Below are 20,681 nucleotides of genomic sequence, written 5' to 3' on the forward strand. Positions count from 1 at the left end.
TCAAATTAAATCCAGTATTTTCCAGTAAGCATGTGGACATATGAAAAAAATACCTTGAATCAGATAACCAAAATCTAAGGAAGAGAAATGGCCATAAAGCTAGAAGAAATATGGGAAGAAATGGGAAGAAATAACTGTCTCAGAAATGAACAATTAAATTACAAGTTGTCCTAGAAAGATTATATTCAAATGAACAATTAATAAGAGGAAATGAAGTAGAGAAACAACCAAGATGATAAGAACATTTCTTAAAAGGATAAAAAAGAAAGTAGTTTAAATGGAAGCTACACAAGGGAGATCCAATTACACACAACTGGATTTTCAGGGGGAAAAAAAGCAATGAAATAGAACTAATAATAAGATTGTATTTTAAAATACAATCCATGAAAATGTTGAGGAAATTATAGAATATCTAAATCCATATACTAAATAGGCTCAGTAGGAATCTGGGAAAACTTACCCAGAATCATCAACCCTCAGATATATCCTAGTAAAAGTGTTAGATTTTCCAGATACAGAAAGAAATCTCAGCTCTCAAGTAGACAAAAAGACTAAAAGTTTTTAAACAGCAAGAAAATTAAGCTGGTATCAAAATTTCCAAGAGTGCCATACAAATCAAGGCAAGAAGGGAGCGGGATGTGCAAGAAACTCAAGGGAGGGAAAGGTGAACCAGGGATTTTATATCCAGCTAAGCTGTTGTTCAATTTCAAGACATAAATAACACACACATACACACACAAAACACTTTTACACATTTAAGAACTTGGGGAATACTGTATTCACAAGTCCTTAATCTGCTAAAGGATAAATTTCATCTAGCCAAGTCATGACTGAGGAAATCTGGGCAAAAGGAGTAATGGTAAGGATTTAATATATTTAATTTAATCAGAATAATATAAAATGCTGTATGTTTTGACAAAATAAATATAATATGAATAAAAAGTACAAGGGAAGGGAGAGGGGTAATGGAAAGAAGAATAAATTCATTGATGTGGCACAGAAGGAGTCCTCAAATCTTTTGACCTCCCAAGTCCTTGCACTTGCACAACTTCTGAGAATCTCAGAAATTTTTTATTTATTAAGTTATAGGAATCAATTTATTCCACTTCACAAATTAAAACTGAGAAGGTATTTATTTAAAAATAATAAAAATAAGCCTATTATGGAAACATAAATATTTTTTATGAAAATAATACTTTTCCCAAAAAATATAGTGAGAAGAGCGGTACCTTTCACATTTTTGCAAATCCCAAGGTCTGGCTTAATAACAGACACCTGGACTTTCATAGGGCTTCCCTCATAGCTCAGTTGGTAAAGAATCCACCTGCAATGCAGGAGACCCTGGTTCAATTCCTGGGTTGGGAAGATCCTCTGGAGAAGGGATAGGCTACCCGCTCTAGTATTCTTAGGCTTCCCTTACATGTGTTCCACACATTTTGGTAGCTATTAAAGAGATAATAGGCTTCCTTGGTGGCTCATTGGTAAAGAATTCATCAGCCAATGCAGGAAACACAGGTTTAATCCCTGGGTCAGGAAGATTCCCTTGGAGAAGGAAATGGCAACCCACTCCTGTACTCTTGCCTGGAAAATTCCATGGACAGAGGACCCTAACAGGCGACAGTCCATGCGGTTGTAAAAGAGTCAGAAATGACTCAGCGACTTAACAACAACAAAGGGATAACAGCATCAAGTATCATGTAGCCTCTGGATAATGTTTGTGTGCATTCATAAGAGAGTAAAAGTGAAAAAGTCATGTAAAGTCTTACTTAGTATTATTATGAAAATGGTTTGGATGGACATCACAGACTCTCTGAAGGTTTCAGAGCCTTCAGGGGATCATACTTTGAGAACATCTGTTATGCAGATAAAAAGGAGGAGTCAAACGTACATTAGAAACTGACATGCTAGGTAATAAAGTTAACTAAGAAAACAGCAGAGAAGAGCAGTTTAAAAGGCGTTAAGTACAGAGGTTTTCAATACATACCTAATCCTAATATCAAAAGTTTTTTCAATTAAAGACCAAAGCAAATGCATTTCCTAAACAGAAATTTTAATAAAATGAGATAGTAATTATACTTGAAATGACAGAGACCCAACATAAAAAGTACATTAATATATGTGAGTTCGCTTAACTCATCTTTTTAAAATATTTTTAAAATGACTCAAAGAAATAACAAATCTTTGCTATACAAGAGCTGCATCTGGGGGAAAAAAGTGATTCTGAAAGGCTAAACATAAAAGGTTTGGATCCGGGCATAACAGGCAAATGAAATCAATACAAAAACAGTGTTTGCACATGACATCAAATTAGGACGCAAGCCAAAAAAAATTAATGTGACAATAAAGACACTATTAATGCTAAAAGCTAAAGTTCAAAGTAGAGATATAACATTCAGAAATATCTATGCACCAATAACACAGCAATCTTCTTACAGCAGAAACTACGGGAGAAGCAAGTAGAAATACACAAAATACCCTGATAACAGATTTCAAACACTCTAATTATGAAATGAGTAAGCAAACAAAAATTATCAAGGCTACAGAATACCCAAACAGCCTTCTCAGTAAAATACAATAGATCTTATGGAATCATCAAACATTAAACCCTGATAATGGAACATAGACTTTCCTCTCAAGCAACAAGTAGGACATTTACAAAACTAATCAACTTGTTAAGTCACAAAAAAAAAAAGCATGAGTAAGTGGTATGGAGAAGAAATATTACAAACACTCCTTAATTATATTTTTGCAATAAAATAAGCAATAAATAACAATATCTAAAAATAAGAAAACTCCTGAAATTAAATTTTTTTCTTGTAAAAAAATACTAAGTGATAGAGGAAATACAACCCCAAATTTCAAATGTAATAAATATGAAACTACTACAGATTAAAATCTATGTGATACATTCAAGTATTACTCAGAAAAGAATAATTGATTTATACATTTATTGCAAGCTAAAAATACATCTTTTTAACTTTAAGGGAACACAGACATAGGTGGGCCCTCCACAATATTCTGAGGCTTACTTTCAAAAATTATTTTTTAAAAGAACAATAAAGTTAACAAAAATAAAGCACCAAGAAGGAAACAGATAAAAGTAAAAATTAATACAGTAGAGAAGAAAAAGACAAGAAACCTTATTAATAAAACACTTTTTTAAATGATTAATAAACTAGACATATCACTAATTCACCTGATTAAGAAAAAAGAAGGCACAAATATATGAAGAAATGGTAAGAAATTACCAATGAGACAAAAAAAGTGCTTTTAAATCATGAGATTAATTTACATATTTCTATGCAAATAAATTTGAAAACCTGTATTAAATGAGAAACATTTGATGAGATAAAGTTTATCAAAATTGATTCAAGTAGAGTTAGAAAGCACTTCTTATTTTTTTTTTTGGTCACACTGAGTGTCTTGCAGGAGCTTAGTTCCCCAACCAGGGACTGAACATGGGCCTTGGCAGTATAAGTGCTGAGCCCTAACCACTGAACCACCAGAAAATTCCCAGGAAGCATTTTCCAAGATCAGACGAGATCGGGCACGTTCAGGGTGGTATGGCCGTAGACATCCCAGGAAGCATTTTAAATGGACCAATGCTCATAGGAAAAAAAAAAAAGAAAGAGAGAAATTTAAGCAAAGCTAGATCTCACAGAAAAGCCCACCAGGCCCAGATGGTTTTAAAAGGAAATTTTACCAAACTGTCAATAACCAGATAGGCCCAGTGCTATAAAAACTGCTCCAAAACATAGAAAATGAAGGAAAACAACTTTCAAATCATTTTATAAAGCAAATATAATATTGATGCCCAAATATCATATAGTTCCAAATTTTTAAAAATCAAATTACAAACATATAACTTCTCAAAATTAGCACAAAATATATTTATTATTCATCACTATGCTATGAAAATAATATATAATAACCAAGCAGAATTTGTTCTATGCATATCATGTATACTCAATATAGGAAACCCATTACCATAAAATACTATAAATCTGAAAAAAAAAAAATCACTGTTATTACTCTAATGAATCCTAGAAACTTTTTAAAAATTCAACATCTATTCCCAGTAAATTCACACACACACACACCATGATTCTGAAGCCCCAATCCTACTTACTGTAAAAACACTACAAAAAAAAAACAAAAACATTACGGACGTGTACAAGACTTGTACTTCTGAGATGGTCCCAACGATCCCCATCTCCACATACTCACTTCTTTGAATAGACCCCACCACATCGAATAACGCTGATCTGTTTGCCCAAGTATACACATTATGGAAATGATGTGTAATATCCAATACTAAATTATATTTAAAAATGTATAGTTTCTACCTCTTTCTCTCTTGGGATCTTTTGTCCAATGGAAGCCAGTTACCATGCTGTGAGGAAAGGACGGAGCGGTGAGAAACCACGGCCGCCAGCTAACAGCCAGCCCCAACTTGTCAGCCACGTGAACAAGCCATGTTAGAAACACCAACGAAGCCTCAGGTGTCTGCAGCTCCACAGCCACCATCTCGACTACTACTTCAAGAGGTAGAAGTAGTACTTCAAGTACTACTACCTCAGGCCAGAATCACCCCGCTAGACACCTCCTGAATTCTTGACCTATAGAAAATGTGTGAGATAACAAATGATAATGATTGTTTCAAGCTATTAAGTTTAGAGGTAATTTGTCATGCAGCAATAGATAACTAGTACTGTCTGTATGTGAAACCTTAAAAACACCACTGAAAGGCAAAAAGTTAGATTCTAACAAATGAAAAGGAGCCCTTGTTCTTAGGAAAACTAAGTGTCAAAAGAAAGATCACTTCCTCTTACACTAATTTATAAATTTAAGGCAATAACAAAAATACCAATAAGCTTTTTTTCATGAAGCTGGATAAGTTGTAATGAAAGTTCATATGAAGAAATAAACATGCATGAATAGCTAGGAAAACATTGAAAAAGCAAAGTTATAAAAAGGGACTAATCCTTCCAGATACTAAAACATTGTAGCAAGCTTCTATAATTAAAACTGTATAATACTGGCACATGAAGAGGCAGACAGACTGGTGCAATAGGATAGAGTAAAATGCCCAGATAGAGAACCAAGTACATATGGAAATTTAACACATAATAAAGATGGTGCTCCAACTCCTGGGCAAAGATGAACAATTTTTTTAAAAAGGTACTCAGATAACTGGGTAGTCTTTTGGAAAAAGATACAATTAAATGTATTATTCACATCATACATAAAAATAAGCTCTAAATGTATTCAGGGATTTAAATGTGGAACATAAAACTATACAAATACTAGAAGAAAACATTATTGAATTAATCCATAACATGGGTATAAAAAGAGAATAGGACAAAATAAAGTTGAAAAAATTTTAAGATAAATTTTACTATATAAAAATTTTAAATGTTTCTCACGGAAAAATATACCGCAATCAAAGTAAAATGGCAGAAGACAAAGTGGGGGAAAAAATTTGCAAAATGTACCACAGATACGGAGATATTATTCTTAATATACTTTAAAACTGTTAAAATAAAGGGGGAAATGACAAAACTTCAAAAGAACAATGCATTAAAGGCCCAAGCAAATAATTTATGAAAAAGATATACCATGGTTCTTAGTCATACACAGCTATTTCAATTTTACCCATAATAAGAATAAAAGCAAATAAAATTACACTGGATACCATTTCTCTTCTATCAGGTTGGCAAAAAAGTAAAAAATCTTGGCAACACTTTCTGCTGGCAAGGCTACAGGCAGTCTCGTTCACTGCTGATGGGAATGCAGATAATATAACCCTTATGCTGGGGAATTTGGCAATCTCTAACAAATTTACATATGCATTTCCTTTTAATTTAGCAATCTCAGTTCTAGGAATTTAGCCTGAAGCTAACAAGAAAATATAACCACATTAGGTAATCCATTGCAGCATTATTTGTAAATACAAAATCATTGGAAACAACCTAAGTATCTATATATAGGAGACTGGTGGAAGAAATGATACACACAATGGTACGCTTTGTAATAAATAAAAGAGACCCCTATATGAGTTATATGCAGTGAGTTCGGCATACTTGATCAGTGACAAAGGCATAGTGCATATATATTTATATATCCATAGTCACAAAGTGTCTACATAAAACAATTATAAAGGAGGAGAATGGTCATGGATAGACTCACCTTAAGTAAGAGATCAGAGTTAACATTTTCAGTAATGGTAAAAATTGGTATCATGTACCTTCTGACATGATGCCCTGAGACACAATATTACCTTTGTAGTATTTCTACAAAAAAAAAAAAAAAAAAGAAATTATAATCATGGGAAAAAAAAAAATCACACAAACTTGGCAACAGTCTATAAAATGTTAAAGCCAAGAAAGATAAAGAATTCTGAGGCAGACAAGGAAAGGAGTGGAGGAGGAGAGAAAGAGAAGGAAAGGAAGAAAGAAAGAAAGGAAATAAAAGAGATGGAACAGGCAGAATCCTGGACCAGAGGGAGAAAATAGTTATAAAACTCAACTTTGAGAAAATTGGCAAAATTTGAAGTTGGAGAGTGGGTTAGTCAGTGTTCAACTTCCTGATTTAATGATTGTACTCTGGTTATAGTTTACTCCTATTCTTAGGAATACGTATGTGCTCAGTCCTATCTGACTGTTTGAGACCCATGGACTAGCCCACCATGCTCCTCTGTCCATGAGATTCTGCAGGCAAGAATACTAGAGTGCCCTCCTCCAGGGGATATCCCCAACTCAGGATCAAATCCACATCTTTTGCATCTCCTACATTGGCAGGTGATTTCTTTACCACTGTGCCATGGAAATAACTGAGGTAAAGAAATAGATGCTTGCAACTTACTTGTAACTGGTTCATTAAAAACATAAACTATGGATTGTGCTTGTGTATGTGTGCATATATATATATATATATACACACACACACATATATATACATAAAACATGCAAAGGAATAAGAAAGAATAATAAGCTAATGGAGCAAAATGTTAAAATTAGTGCATCTGAGCAAATAATACATTGAAGTTTGTATGTATTACTTTTGCAACTTTTCTGCAAGATTGAAGTTCAAAATAGTGTTCTAAATCTGGAATTCTGTTTGGTAAGTGACAACAACGACAAAGTTCACTTGTGGTTGCAAGCATGGGAAAAGATATTTGGAATGTCTAAAACTCACAAGGCCTTGACTGAATGAAAGGAATTCCTGCAAAGCAACGAGAAAAACCAGAAACTCCAACAGAAAGCAATACAAAGGCTTTCTGACCAGATAATTTACAGGAGGAAATCCCCAAACCTGTCAAATATATAATAAACAAAGGGCTCAGAATCATGGATAGTTTGAGATATGCAAATTTTAAAAAAACAAGGATATATCACTTAACCCTAGCAATTCACAAATGTTAGAGTTCTAAACAAATCTAAGGGTTGGTAGAAATGTGGGGATGTAGGAACCCTTAGGAATTGCTACAGATACAAATATGGAAATATAAATGACATGGTCATTCCACCCCTTGGAATAGAATGGCACTCCTTAAAACTTTACTGGACACTTGTTAAAAATGCCAAGGCTGACTTTATTACAATAGAGGAGAGAAACTGCACTCAACTCTGCTGAAATAAAAGGCAGGAGAATCTTCAAATGTTGAAGTGAACTAATGGAAAGGTACTAAAGAACATTATGGGGAGGTTGGTTAATGTCACTGGGCCACCCATGCTTGCTGTCACTCTTCAAAGTTAGGCTCCTACTCTCCCACTGATAGCCGTCCATGATTACATGTCAATGAGACGACTCTCAGGTCCTAGAGAAAGATGTTTCTGCATGGTAGAAATTTTACAAGTGCAAATTTTCTAAAATTGATGCCCTACGGAAAGGGAGGAGGGGGCCTACAATCATGAACAAACTTGCCTCAAGTTTAGTGAAGCTAAAGGGAGTGTTTGGGCAGTCTTGATCAACACCTATCAGCAACTCCACACCAGCAGATAGTTGACAGATTGACAGAAAGATAGATAGATAGACAGACAAGCAGATATGTATGAGTATGTCCCCTGGAGATTATATTTAGGATCAGGGAGTTGGCACCCAACATGATAACCAAGAAAGGATAGGTCACCTATGGCATACACACACACACACACTTATTTAGCAATCATTCTTCACCATATGCCCTTAGCCCAGTTTTTACATCAGCTACTGCTTTTCACAGTGACATCTTTCACCCTTCCACCTATTTTAGACAGGTTTTCTCCCAAACAGTAGGAATTACTCCACCCACATAGTGTACATTGGCATTTGTCTGAAAGTGACTCAGGTCTCTTCCAATTATATTCCACTGGCCAAACAAATTCACTTTGTCATGATCAATTTCAAAGAAGGGAAGAGAAGTACAATTCTACCATATTCCCCAAAGGTAGACAGCAAGTAACACCTATGAGTAGAACTAAGGACTATCATACTCCCAAAATGCCCAACTAAGGTGGTTTTGGCTAGTCTTCCTTTTTTTTTTTAATTTTGACTCTTACTGAATGACATAAAGATCCATGACAAGCAATCATTTGCAATTTTACTGAGCCATGATTTAAATCACATGTTAATGAGGGTTGGAGGTTGGTTGGAGAGAGCACTAAAGTAAGTTTCTTATCTGCAAATGAATCAAGCTAACTTCCCACCATCCATTTCATATCACACTGCAGCTTCATTGTTCTGTTATTGCAAAGGCACTAATGCTTAACGTACACTTAGGTTTCATAGGAGAATCTAACTGCTATACATTCGGGGACTACCAAAGTGCTTGAGGGGCTTCCCAGGTGGCACTGGTAGTAAAGAACCTGCTTGCCAGTGCAGGAGATGTAAGAGATGCAGGTTTGACTCCTGGGTCGGGAAGATTCCCCTGGAGAAGGAAATGGCAACCCACTCCAATATTCTTGCCTGGGGAATCCCATGGACAGAGGATCCTGGCGGGCTACAGTCCATGGGGTCAAAAAGAGCTGGACACGACTGAAGTGCCTTAGCACACATGCACACGGAGTGCTTGAGACAGGTCCACTCACTGATTTGTCGATCATGTCTATTAATCTTAGCAAACGTTCAATATCAACTACTGTTCTCAGTCATAATGCCCCCCCCCCCGCCCCCACTTATAAGAGTCACAGTGACTAAGATGCATACTGACTGGAATTCAGTGAGTCCAGTGTTATCAGACAGAGAGACAGTCCTGCTCAAAGTGGTCTGGGTACAGTGGAGTTTTTTTTCCAAAATGTGGAGTGGGACTTTGGAAAGAGCACAAGATTTGGAACACAGAGGCTCACTAGCTGCGTAGTCATAGCCATGTGATTGAATCATTCTTAACTTCATTGTCTTTATTAGAAAATGAGGCTATAATACAGAAAATATGACTTTCTTCCTTGCCTCACTTTTTTTCCTCCTACCCCTCCTTCCTGTTGAAATTATGCTCTGAGAAACTGTCACATTTAGCAGAGAAGGGCTTGCTTGTTTCCATTGGAAAGATTATAAATACCTGAGCCTCCTTGGAGGCAAAAGTTCTAATGGTCTTCCTTCACCATCTCAGCAGAGGACCCTAGGTCCCTGCTGCCAGGATGGAGCCACAACCCAGGGGAGGAGCAAACAGAGGAGATCCAAGAAAGTAGAGGCCTCTGAGTGACCTGAAGGAAAGGTGGCTCACTGACGTGCAAAAGATACGAAACCGATTGTACGTCACCTTCTCTGTTTTCTTACCTGCATGTCTGAGTGGATACTCCATGTATGACCAATGGGTACAATAATAACCATCGCTCAAGGCAGCTGTAAATCAAGCCTTTCAAATTATAAAGTGTTACATGTAAACATAACACTGAGCGACAAGGGAAGCCCAAGAATACTGGAGTGATTAGCCTATCCCTTCTCCAGCAGATCTTCCCAACCCAGGAATCGAACCAGGGTCTCCTGCATTGCAGGCGGATTCTTTACAAACTGTGCTATCAGGGAAGCCCATACATGTAAATATGAGAGACGATCATTTTGAGCTCAAGGATTATAGTGTGTGTCAGTATGGAATTCCTCCAGAGGGAACTGGGTAGGGGCATATTTGCAGTCTTTTAACTTGCTGGATCTAGAACCATGACTTAAAGTTTTCATATTCGGAGCCTTTTTTTGTCTTCTCTTTGTCAAGGACTCTCATTTGAGGAATGAGTTATTCCACACAAGCACAAAGGCATGCCTAATATAGAAAATGTCTCCAACTAGAATAATCCACAGCATTAGAACTGGGGGAGTTCTTATAGATCATTTAGGAAAATGTTGTCCCACGGAACTTTATACAATGATGGACATGTTCTATACCTGCACTGTGCTATACAGGTGCAGCCTCTAGCCACATACAGCTATGGAGCGCTTAAAATGTGGCTAGCACAACTGAGAAATTTTCAATTGTACATAATCTTAATTTAAATTTGAATTTTGAGAACAGCCCTCAGAAGATGCATAAATTATTCTAAAATTATATGTGAAATATTGAATTTGCAAAACAACACTATCTTCCGGTAGCACAGCTATCCAAGAATAAGTATTAAATAAACTAGGAAGCGTATCTACAGGGAGGATGGTGTAAGAGTGGGAATGAAAATGGTGATGAGAGGTGAAGGTAAAAACAAGAAGATAGATTTGCACACAAAAATGATAGTTGAACACAAGCTGAAGGATTTAGTAACTCTCTGTACCCAAAGTACTAGAATGAAAGAAAAAAAAAAAATGTCTGTATGGATGTTTTTCAAGGTCAGACTTAGCATTCACCAAATTCTCAAAAAGGCTGAAGACTCCCACCAAAATGTCAAGAATCTCTGAGCTAGGGGAGAATAACCTCCAAACAGATGGGACAGGAAAGGAATGTGGACTGATTAAATAATAAAAAGACAATCTTTTACCTGACCATGTGGTTGACAACTCTCTGGTTAACCAACAAAGTGAGACATTTTATCTTACAGTGGGAAAACATTAAAAAATAGTGCTCAAACATTTTAAGTATCTCACTTCAACTTATATAAATTACATGTAAGTGCCTTTGCCAGTCTTCTTGTGTGGAATCAAGGACTTCTCATGAATGCATCCATGGACTAGATTTCTAGATTACATTTCTCCCATAAATAAACATAATGCATTTTCTGATTCCCACTGTTTCTCTAAACGGAGCAAGAGCATAGATACACTTCAGAAGCAACCTGAGTCCAGAATCCTTCTTGACTTTCTATAGTATCTAGCCCACATCTAACTCAAAAGCAATCTTTTTTTCAATTTAATGCAATAAGTCCTTCCAATGGAAGAAATTAGGTTTCATAAAAACATCCCCTCTCTGCTCCCTAATGTTGATAGTTATGGTATGCAGAATAATGATCCCCCAAAGATGAACATGGGCTTCTCTGGTGGCTCAGTTGTAAAGAATCTGCCTGCCAATGCAGGATATGTGGGTTTGGTCCCTGTGTGGGGATGATCCCCTGAAGTAAGAAATGGCAACCCATTCCAGTATTCTTGCTTGGGAAATCCCATGGACAGAGGAGCCTGGCAGACCACCACAGGGTCGCAAAAGAGTAGGACATTACTTAGCAACTAAACAACAATAACAACAAAAGACCATGCTCTAAGTCTCAGAACCCATGAATATAATACTTTTTGGCAAAAGATGATAGCAGATGTGATTAAATCAAAATTCTTGAGCTGGGGAGATTATGTCAGGTTACCCAGTGAACCCAGTGTAATCATAATGTTCCTTGTGAACGAGAGAGGTGATGAGGCAGAGAGAAATTTGAAGATACTGTACTGGTGGCTACTATGGAGGAAGGAGCCAGTCATAAGTCAAGGAATGTGGGAGGCATTTGGCAACTGGAAAAGGCGAGGGAAGAGGTTCTCCCTTTGGGCCTCAGGAAGGAATGGAGACCCACTGACATCTTAACTTAAGCCAGTGAGACTCATTTCAGATTGAGCTCTAATGAGATAATAAATTGGTATTGTTTTACTTTGCCAACAAAGGTCCATCTAGTCAAAGCTATGGTTTTTCCAGTAGTCATGTATGGATGTGAGAGCTGGACTATAAAGAAGGCTGAGCACCAAAGAATTGATGCTTTTGAACTGTGGTGTTGGAGAAGACTCTTGAGAGTCCTTTGGACTGCAAGGAGATCCAACCAGTCCATCCTAAAGGAGATCAGTCCTGGGTGTTCATTGGAAGGACTGATGCTGAAGCTGAAACACCAATACTTTGGCCACTTGATGCAAAGAACTGACTCATTGGAAAAGACCCTAATGCAAGGAAAGATTGAAGGTAAGAGGAGAAGGGGATGACAGATGATTGGATGGCATCACTGACTCAATGGACATGAATTTGAGTAAACTCCGGGAGATGGTGATGAACAGGGAGGCCTGGCATGCTGCAGTCCACGGGGTCGCAAAGAGTCGGACATGACTGAGCGACTGAACTGAACTGAAGCCACCAAGTCTATGGTTATTTGTTAAAGCAGCAACGGGAAATGAATATACCTATTTACATAATCTTTAATTAAATAGTCATAACTGCAATGAACATAAACTGCTTTGGGAATAAATTCAAGTCTTACAAAACATGTAGATCAATTTTTGAGAACAGAATTCTCCAGGTAAATGAGTGAGGTATACTAGCAGTAATTATTCAGGATGCTGTAGACATCAGTCACCATGTTTTAGGGGAAAACAGAAAGCATTCATTAATCCAGCCAACCAACCTCCTAATCTAGAAAGAAAGCTCACTTTTTTTGATTGGTCGCTATATGCCAGGCACTGTGCTAATTACTTTACAACATTTCTGTCAGTAAACATAGTTTCCAATTACATTTCACCAATGAGAAAAAATTCAGAGTGCTTAAATAACTTGTCACAGACTATAGAGTTAGTAAATGGAAGACTTACTAGCCAACACTTGATCCATGATCCATCCAATTTGAAAGTTTAGGCTCTTAAAGCCCCTTCTAAACATGAGTTTCTATGTTCCCCAGATGCTAACCCAAACAGCTTATTTTACCGGTGGAAAAAACTACAATTAGTATAAGTAAGTCGGGCTCTATCACCATAGCAGTCAAAATCACAGCAAGAAACAGAATAGTCAAACAGGGTAATTTGAAAGGAACTGAAAAAAGGACTTTTCACAAGATGTGTTTTTATACACACTCAGAAACCATCAACTGAGTCAAAGTGGAAGTTTATTCCACATCAAGGAAAGAAGGCAAATAAAATTCACATGAAAACGACATGACAAAATGCAAATAATAGTTTGTGATCAGGAAATATCAAGGGATATATAGACATGTCTCTTTGATGTTTCCAGCATCACATGGCATTATCAAGAAATTTCATTTGAAATATGACAAATACGTAGCCAAACAATGATTCCAATTTCACCACTTACTATCTATGTGCTCTCAGACAAGTCACTTACCCACCGTGAGCCTTTGGTTCTCATCTGAATGTCACCTTCTACCATCTCCACTTGGCTGCTTCAGGGATTACATGTGATAATGGATATGGAAGTGCTTAGTAAATAAACTGACATGCCCTCTACAGATATAAGAGATGATTACAATATGTGAAATAAATGGAGTGATCAGCATGACCAGCTGTGTCATTAGACTAACGCGTGCTAACTCATGCTCCCTCTGAAATGAGTAGAACCTTAGCTCAGAGAAATGCTGGGTTTACTGTAAACCTTGTTGATGTTACAGGCTTTGTCATCCAGGACCTTTCATCACTGCCTCTGACATCTGAGAAATGCCAAATCGAATATCATCCTTAAGTAAAGTAAGATGACAAATTAAAATCCAGGCAGGGTCCTTTGCAAATACAACTTACCACCACAACTGGCCCTTGTTTAAAATGGTTTCGTTAAATCCAACTGCTCAATTCCCTCTTGCAATGTACGGTATTAAACTGCTGCTACACAGTGAGGCCACACATTTATTATAAAAATAAAATGCCAAAAATCACAACCATTTTGGCCTTTATTTTTCAAAAAAAAAACAAAACCTTTTACTGAGTGTACAATATAGTGACAAGTAAGCTGCTCAGACCTGTATTTTGAGAAAAACATTTTTGTTTGAATGTATGAACTGGTGAGGCAGAATAGATGCTAAGTGAATTGTGAAATGGACTTTCTTAACTTTACATTTCTCATACTCCTGAGCAAAATATTTGTTAAGTGAATACTGAAAAAGAGGAGAGGGTAGCATGTGGATGACCAACTAATCTGGAGATGCAATTCACAAAAGATATGTAAATAATAATAATATGAAAAAATTTCAGCCGCAAGCTCCATGAGAGCAAAGTCTTTATTTTGTGAACTATTCTATCTCCAACACCTTCTTCCACCGAGTCTGGAACACAGGAGATGTTTGATATTTACTGACAGGATGGATAAATGGATGGATAAATGGTATGGATTCCCTGGGATTCAAATAAGTAAGTGCAAACTAAACCATAGGAAGATGTCATTATTCATCTAACAGATGACCAAAATTTTCATTTTGCTTTTCATGAAAAACAAAACAATGTTGACAAAGCACAGAAGGAGAAGATTTCAGGTGCGATTCTATTTTGGAAACAATTTGGGAAGAGAAGTGGGGTAAAAAGGAGAGAGAAAGAGAGAAAATAGGGAGAGAAAAGGAAAAGGAGAGATGGAAGATCTCCAAGTTCATTTATTCCAACTCCCTCATTTTACAAATGATGATGTTACTCATTTATTCCAGACGGGACCAAGTCCCTTCCCTCAGAGCTGTCAAATGGAAGGGACAGACCTGAACAAGTTATAGGAAGAAGTGCAGTATGCTATGTGAAAGGGTAATGGAGATCCCGCCTGGTGAGCTTAGGCTCTCTCAGAGCTAGCTTAGGCTCTGAAGGAGCTTCCCAGAAATGCCACTTCACCTGAGACTTGAAAGATAGGAAGGATTGAAGTAGAGGAAGGAGCACAATGACTTTGGACTTATAAAAAAAAAAAAGAAAGTCAGTGGTACTAAATTTAAATCCCTGAGCATTACAGAAAAAAAAACAAGAATACTATGACAAGTGAAGGAAAGAAGACAAATCAAGTAGGAAACTTGAGGCCCAAACACCACCACAACAATGAGTTTCCTTGTAACTCATATATTTCAGACTGAGTGCTGAAGAAACCAGCAACCTGGAAATGCCAACAGGCACAGACCAAAAAAAAAAAAAGCAGATAAAAACAATAAAAGCCCTCTCTCTCTAGGCAGAGGACCAGGAAAGAGGCAGCCTAGTACTCACTAAAAGAAAAGGTTACCAAAGAGAGTCACTCAAAAACACCACATGATAAACCAAACAAATTTTCTAAAATATGTTTGAATGACCCCAAGGAAGGCATCCCCCCAAAAAAGAACAAACAAATTTTTCTTTAAAAAAAGGAAGACTTAAGCCCTAATAAGTCAATAATTGTATTGAATATAAGTGATCTAAATCACCAATTAAAAGTCAGAGAATGCAAAACAGATTTAAAAACATGACCCAACTGTATGTTATTTATAAGAAATGCACTTAAAATGTAACATTAATAAAAAAAAAATGTAGGCACTCCTATTAGAGGTACTCTAGCTAAAAGAAACTTCAGGGCAAAGAAAATTATAAAATGATAAAAGATTAATCCAAAAAGAAGACATAGCAATCCTAAAAGTCTATGTACAAAAGAACAGAGTTATAAAACATGTAAAGCAAAAATCTATAGACATAAAATGAGGAACAGACAAATCCACAATTGTAGTTGAAGAGCTCAATACCCTTCTCTCAACAATTGATAGTACAGCTACATGGAACATCAGATAGAATACAGAACAACTCAACAACACCATCAACCGTTATTAGGATATAATCAACATTTGTAGGACACTTCCCCTAACAATAGCAGAATATCCATTCTTGTCAAGTTCCCATGAAACATATACCAAGATAGTTTATACATTCTGGGCCAGGAAAAAAAAAAAAAACAAACAGTAAATTTAAAAAGTTGAAACCATTTGAGTGTGTTTTCCAACCATAGTGTAATGAGATTAAAATCAAAAGCAAAAAGATATCTACAAAATTCCCAACTGGAAGACTAAACAGCACACTTCTAAATAATCCATGGGTCAAAGAGAAAGTCTTGAGAGATTTTCTTTTTTTAATATATTGAACTGAATAAAAATGAAAATACACCATATCAAAATTTGTGGAACACAGTTAAAGCAGTGTTTGGAGGGAAATTTATAGCACTAAATGTGTATATTAGAAAAGTGGAAAAGTCTCGAATAATCTAAAATTCCTACCTTAAGACCTTCAAAAGAAAAGCAAAATAATCCCAAAGGAAGCAGGAGACAGAAATAATGAAAACAGAAGTCCGTAAAATACACCAGAAAAGCAATACAGAAAAGTCAGTGAAACAAAGAGCTGGCTCTTTGGAAAGATCAATAAAATTGACAAACAGAGCATTTGATTAAAGACCAGGCAGACATCAAAAAGATAATATGAAAATACTATGAACAACTCTACACACAAAAATTTGACAATTTATACAATATGCAGCAATTCCTCAAAAATCGCAGGCTACAACTCACCCAGTATGAAATAGAACATTCGAAGAGCTCCATAACAGATCACATTTGTAATTTAAAATCTCCCTAAAACAAAGATCTTCCGGCCTGGATACTTTCACTGGCAAATTCTACCAAATACTTAAAGAATTAATACCACAGTCTCTTCTAGAGATTGCTTGAGTGTTTACTATGTGCCAGGCACTCTTCCATTCCAACTGTTTTTACATGTCTTATACTCATTTAATCCTCTCAACAACCCTATAAAATAGGCCCTATTACTACTCCATCCTATATGAGGAAAATGAAGTCCAGAGTGCTTATTAGGCACACAGCTAGCACAGAGCATAACTAGGACTCCAGTTTAAACCTCTGGGCTCTATTTGAAGCCAATCAGATTTCTTGTATTTTAATCTAATGCCAAATTTATTGTCAAATTTCACTTTTGTGAAGGGAAATTCAGATCTGACCAGGATGTGTCATTTCAACAAAGAAGTTGGGGTAATACCAAAGCTGGCATTCTCAATAGAAACATGTGGTTTTTTAAACAAAAATAAAGGTTATTCCTGCTAGCAGCTGCCATACAATTTCCATCTACATGACAGTTAAAATATATCTATAAACCAGAAAAGAGCTTTCTTATTGGAAATGATAAGAGCTTCACGATAGCAGAAACAGCCGCACCACTATAATTACAAGAATCAAAACACTGCTTCATTAGTTTTTCCCTGTGTTTGTTATTTTACCCCATCAAGACTAATTACACCCCTTCCTATTGATTTTAACAAGCACCCTGGGTTAAACACTACAGACAGCCCAGTTAGAGAAAGCTGTGGTCTATAGCTGCATCTGAACTGCCTCTGTTTAGAAGAAAACAGCATGTTTAAAGCATTATATTGACAAATAAAATTTTCTTGACTTACGTTTTCTCTGAACAAAAGTAGAAACATGACTACTCTCCTCAAAAAAAAAAATGTAGTGAAAAATAATTTAAAGTTTAATAGTCAGTAAAGGCTCTTTCTACTTACGTACTTCCTTCTCAACAACTAAGAGCTCTTCATTAACTCAGTCCTCAAAATAATCTGTGATGCCCCTGAAGGCAAGTTTCCTGGGTATTTGACATGTTTTCTATTACAAGATATTGGCAGGCAAAGGCCATGCTGCTGGGAGGGAAGGCCGACTCAGGGGCAAAGTGGTTCTGGCAGTTTTGGGGGTCAGAGGTGTCTCCCATGAGGTTTCTCCAACTTTTCCAGAAAGGGACCTCTAACCAGCAGAACAGGGCCCTGCAGGATTTGTTGTTGTTTAGTCACTAAGTCGTGCCCAACTCTATTGCCACTCCATGGACTGTAGCCCACCAGGCTCCTGTGTCCATGGGGTTTCCCAGGCAAGAATACTGGAGTGGGTAGCCACTTCCTTCTCTAGTGGATCTTCCAGCGTCAGAGATGGAACCCGCGTCTTCTGTATTCACAAGCAGTTTCTTTACTGCTGAGCCACCAAGCTTTGAGGATGTACTAATTGCAAGTGCTTCTATAAGACTGAGCATATCTAGCTGCCATCCTTCAGTACTTCCATTATATTCAACCTAATATAACACCTGCCACGTGCAATGCAGCTTGCGAAGCAGGGTCCCAAGCAAGATGTCTTATGTCTCCTTTTGTTAAAATTAAGAATCCATTGCAATCTCACACTCCATGAAGTTATACATTTAAGAAAAACTTTTTTTCCTGCAAATCTTTGAGAGAAATTTGCTAAGAGGAGTATTTTGCCCTTCTATCTTTCAGCTCCACACATCCTTCAGAGAGATGGCCATATTTTCCCAGTACAAATACATACTGTGCTTTGAGAATTGCTGGTGATACCCCTAGGAAAAGGTTTCAGAGGCAGATCAGAGGGACTGGCTAACACTTTGCTACTCCCCATTTCTTCGCTGCAAAATCTTTGCCTTTAATAAGGCCCCCAAACCATTGTGACCATTTATTCTTTCAGGACAAAATGGTTCTCATAGAACTTGACAGAACAATTAACACCTAAGGAAACAAGTTACAATGCTGACTCTAACTTCACACATACAAAAAGACTACTATTCATACTGGGATGGTTCCAACTGTAATCTGATGCATAGTTTAATCCAATTTAAAACTGTAATTAAAAATCGTAGCCATCTAGTGCCTCAGCTGTGACTCCAAGTTTTTCAAAGCTTTAGATCCAACCACCAAGATACCAGAAGAGCTGCATTGAACTTTTTTCTGCTGTATCTGTGGATACGTTCAGAAATATTTTTAAAAATATTAGAGCCAAATGAATTAAGGCTCTAAACCTCCATGCTATGTTCCCGAGCTCTGAAATGTCATTTGGGAAAGAAATTAAGACAGTAAAGTTTTCCTTGCAGTCACCCTAACCTAATCAGTGACTGGTATGACCTTGTACATTTCTCCCCTCCTTGCCCCAAATCCCGTTTCCATTTACCATAATGTTACACTGGGATAATTCATTTATTGAATTCTTTCTGGCTGCTTTTTGGAGACTTCGTGTCCTGAGGACCACAGAAAAAAAAATTTTTTGACTGATTGACAAGAATGACTTTGGTTTTGACTAATGACTCCATCCTTAAACTACACAAATAACAGAGGAGTTTCAGCCCAAAAAATAACTTCCCCTAAACCTCTAAAGAAACTGGCAAGGCAATCATTTCAAAGTCTGAATAACTGATGGACTCCTGAATTTAGGGAGACACCTAAACTCAAGACAGGAAAACAAAAGCATGCAACTGAACAGTTAGCATTTTCTCCTTTGTCATAGGATCTAAAAGTTCATCCTGGCACCGACACAAAGCAGTAATGATTCCATCAGCAGCTTAACAGATGGCAGGCACGAAATGGCTCTAACCTTCTCGTAGAATGCTGGAGAATGGCTCCGTGGAGTTTAATTTAACAGAATGGTGACTGCTATTTTCTCTCTGCTGTCTCCTGCCCAGCATGACTGTCCATAGCTTAGAGAGCTACATCTTAAGGTCCGGCAGTGCAGTCACTCCGTTTAACCCTTTAGGACAAGTAAGGGTCTTGAGTTGTTAGGGGATCCTTTTTCTGCATGGGATTCTGTTCCACCAAATACAACCCAAAGTTTTGAGTTAACAAAGCAGGCTGTGCCTGGTGGCATATTTTTAGACTCTCTTTTCTTCTATTAGCATTTAAGAGACACTGGATCATCTTTTTCTTAGACAACGAATTATATTTTTCTGAAGGACTAAAATCCCAGGTGGCGCAGTGGTAAAGAATCTGCCTGCCCACGCAGGAGACACAAGAGACATGGGTTCAATCCCTGGGTAGGGAAAATGCCCTGGAGGAGGAAATGGCAACCAACTCCAGTTTCTTGCCTGGAAAATTCAATGGACAGAGAAGCCTGGTGGGCTATAAAGTCCATGGGATTGCATAGAGTCAGACATGACTAAGCACACACACAGGCAAAATATTAGAAAAAAGTTTTCATATTGCAAACTCCTTCTCCCAGCTTAAGGATAACCACATTACTTAGAATCCTGATGGAATCGCTGCAGTTGTTCGTGATCAGCTAGGGAGCTTGATGCAACCCTGACGCAGGGGCTGCAGCCTAGAATCTCTGGGGGTGGGATCCAGGCATCAGAATTTTTGAAGCTCCAAGGGGATTCCAATTGGCAGTTGAGGAATGTAAGAAATGTTGCATTTTAAGTTAAATCTCTCAATTGTTTCTATAAGTTAATTTTTATTCAGAGACCTCATCGCACTGGGTCTGTCTTTCTTAAGACTCTACCCCTTTACCTGCCTCAGTCTCTCCAAGGCTTGTGTGAAGGCTCCGGGGTTTTCAAGATGAGCCAGAATTAGTTAGTATGACCTGCCCAGACATCAGGGAAACCAGACACTGAAACTGTAGCCCTGAATTCGGGGATGTCCTCAGGGCAGGTTGTAGTAGTTAGAAAGGCCTGAAAGTAAAAGCCTTCTATGCTGCATCGCTCCCTGCAGTCAGGGTGCACTCCTGACGTGGCTCAGGGTAGGAAGTGGTCCCACACACGGCAGCTCCACCTTTCTGTGTATAAGGCTGAGC

At 37.4% G+C, this 20,681-nt stretch overlaps 1 protein-coding gene across 3 annotated transcripts in view; it reads right to left on the reverse strand.

The window, feature by feature from the left end:
- Window positions 1-2,055: 2,055 nt before the first annotated feature.
- The window catches only part of PRELID2 (PRELI domain containing 2), a 102,432-nt gene continuing 83,806 nt past the window's right edge, over window positions 2,056-20,681 (reverse strand). Inside the window, exons 8-9 of one of the 3 annotated variants that reach the window (XR_006342749.1) lie at window positions 4,347-6,293; window positions 2,057-3,605 (exon numbers count right to left, since the gene is read on the reverse strand). The gene's annotated coding sequence lies outside the window, so the exon portion shown is untranslated. Of the gene's footprint in view, window positions 6,294-20,681 lie in introns of all 3 variants that reach the window. The other 2 variants (XR_006342748.1, XR_006342747.1) reach the window with 2 other exon arrangements.

The sequence above is a fragment of the Cervus elaphus genome, chromosome 9 (genome assembly GCF_910594005.1).
Source record: "Cervus elaphus chromosome 9, mCerEla1.1, whole genome shotgun sequence".
Lineage (NCBI taxonomy): Eukaryota > Metazoa > Chordata > Mammalia > Artiodactyla > Cervidae > Cervus > Cervus elaphus.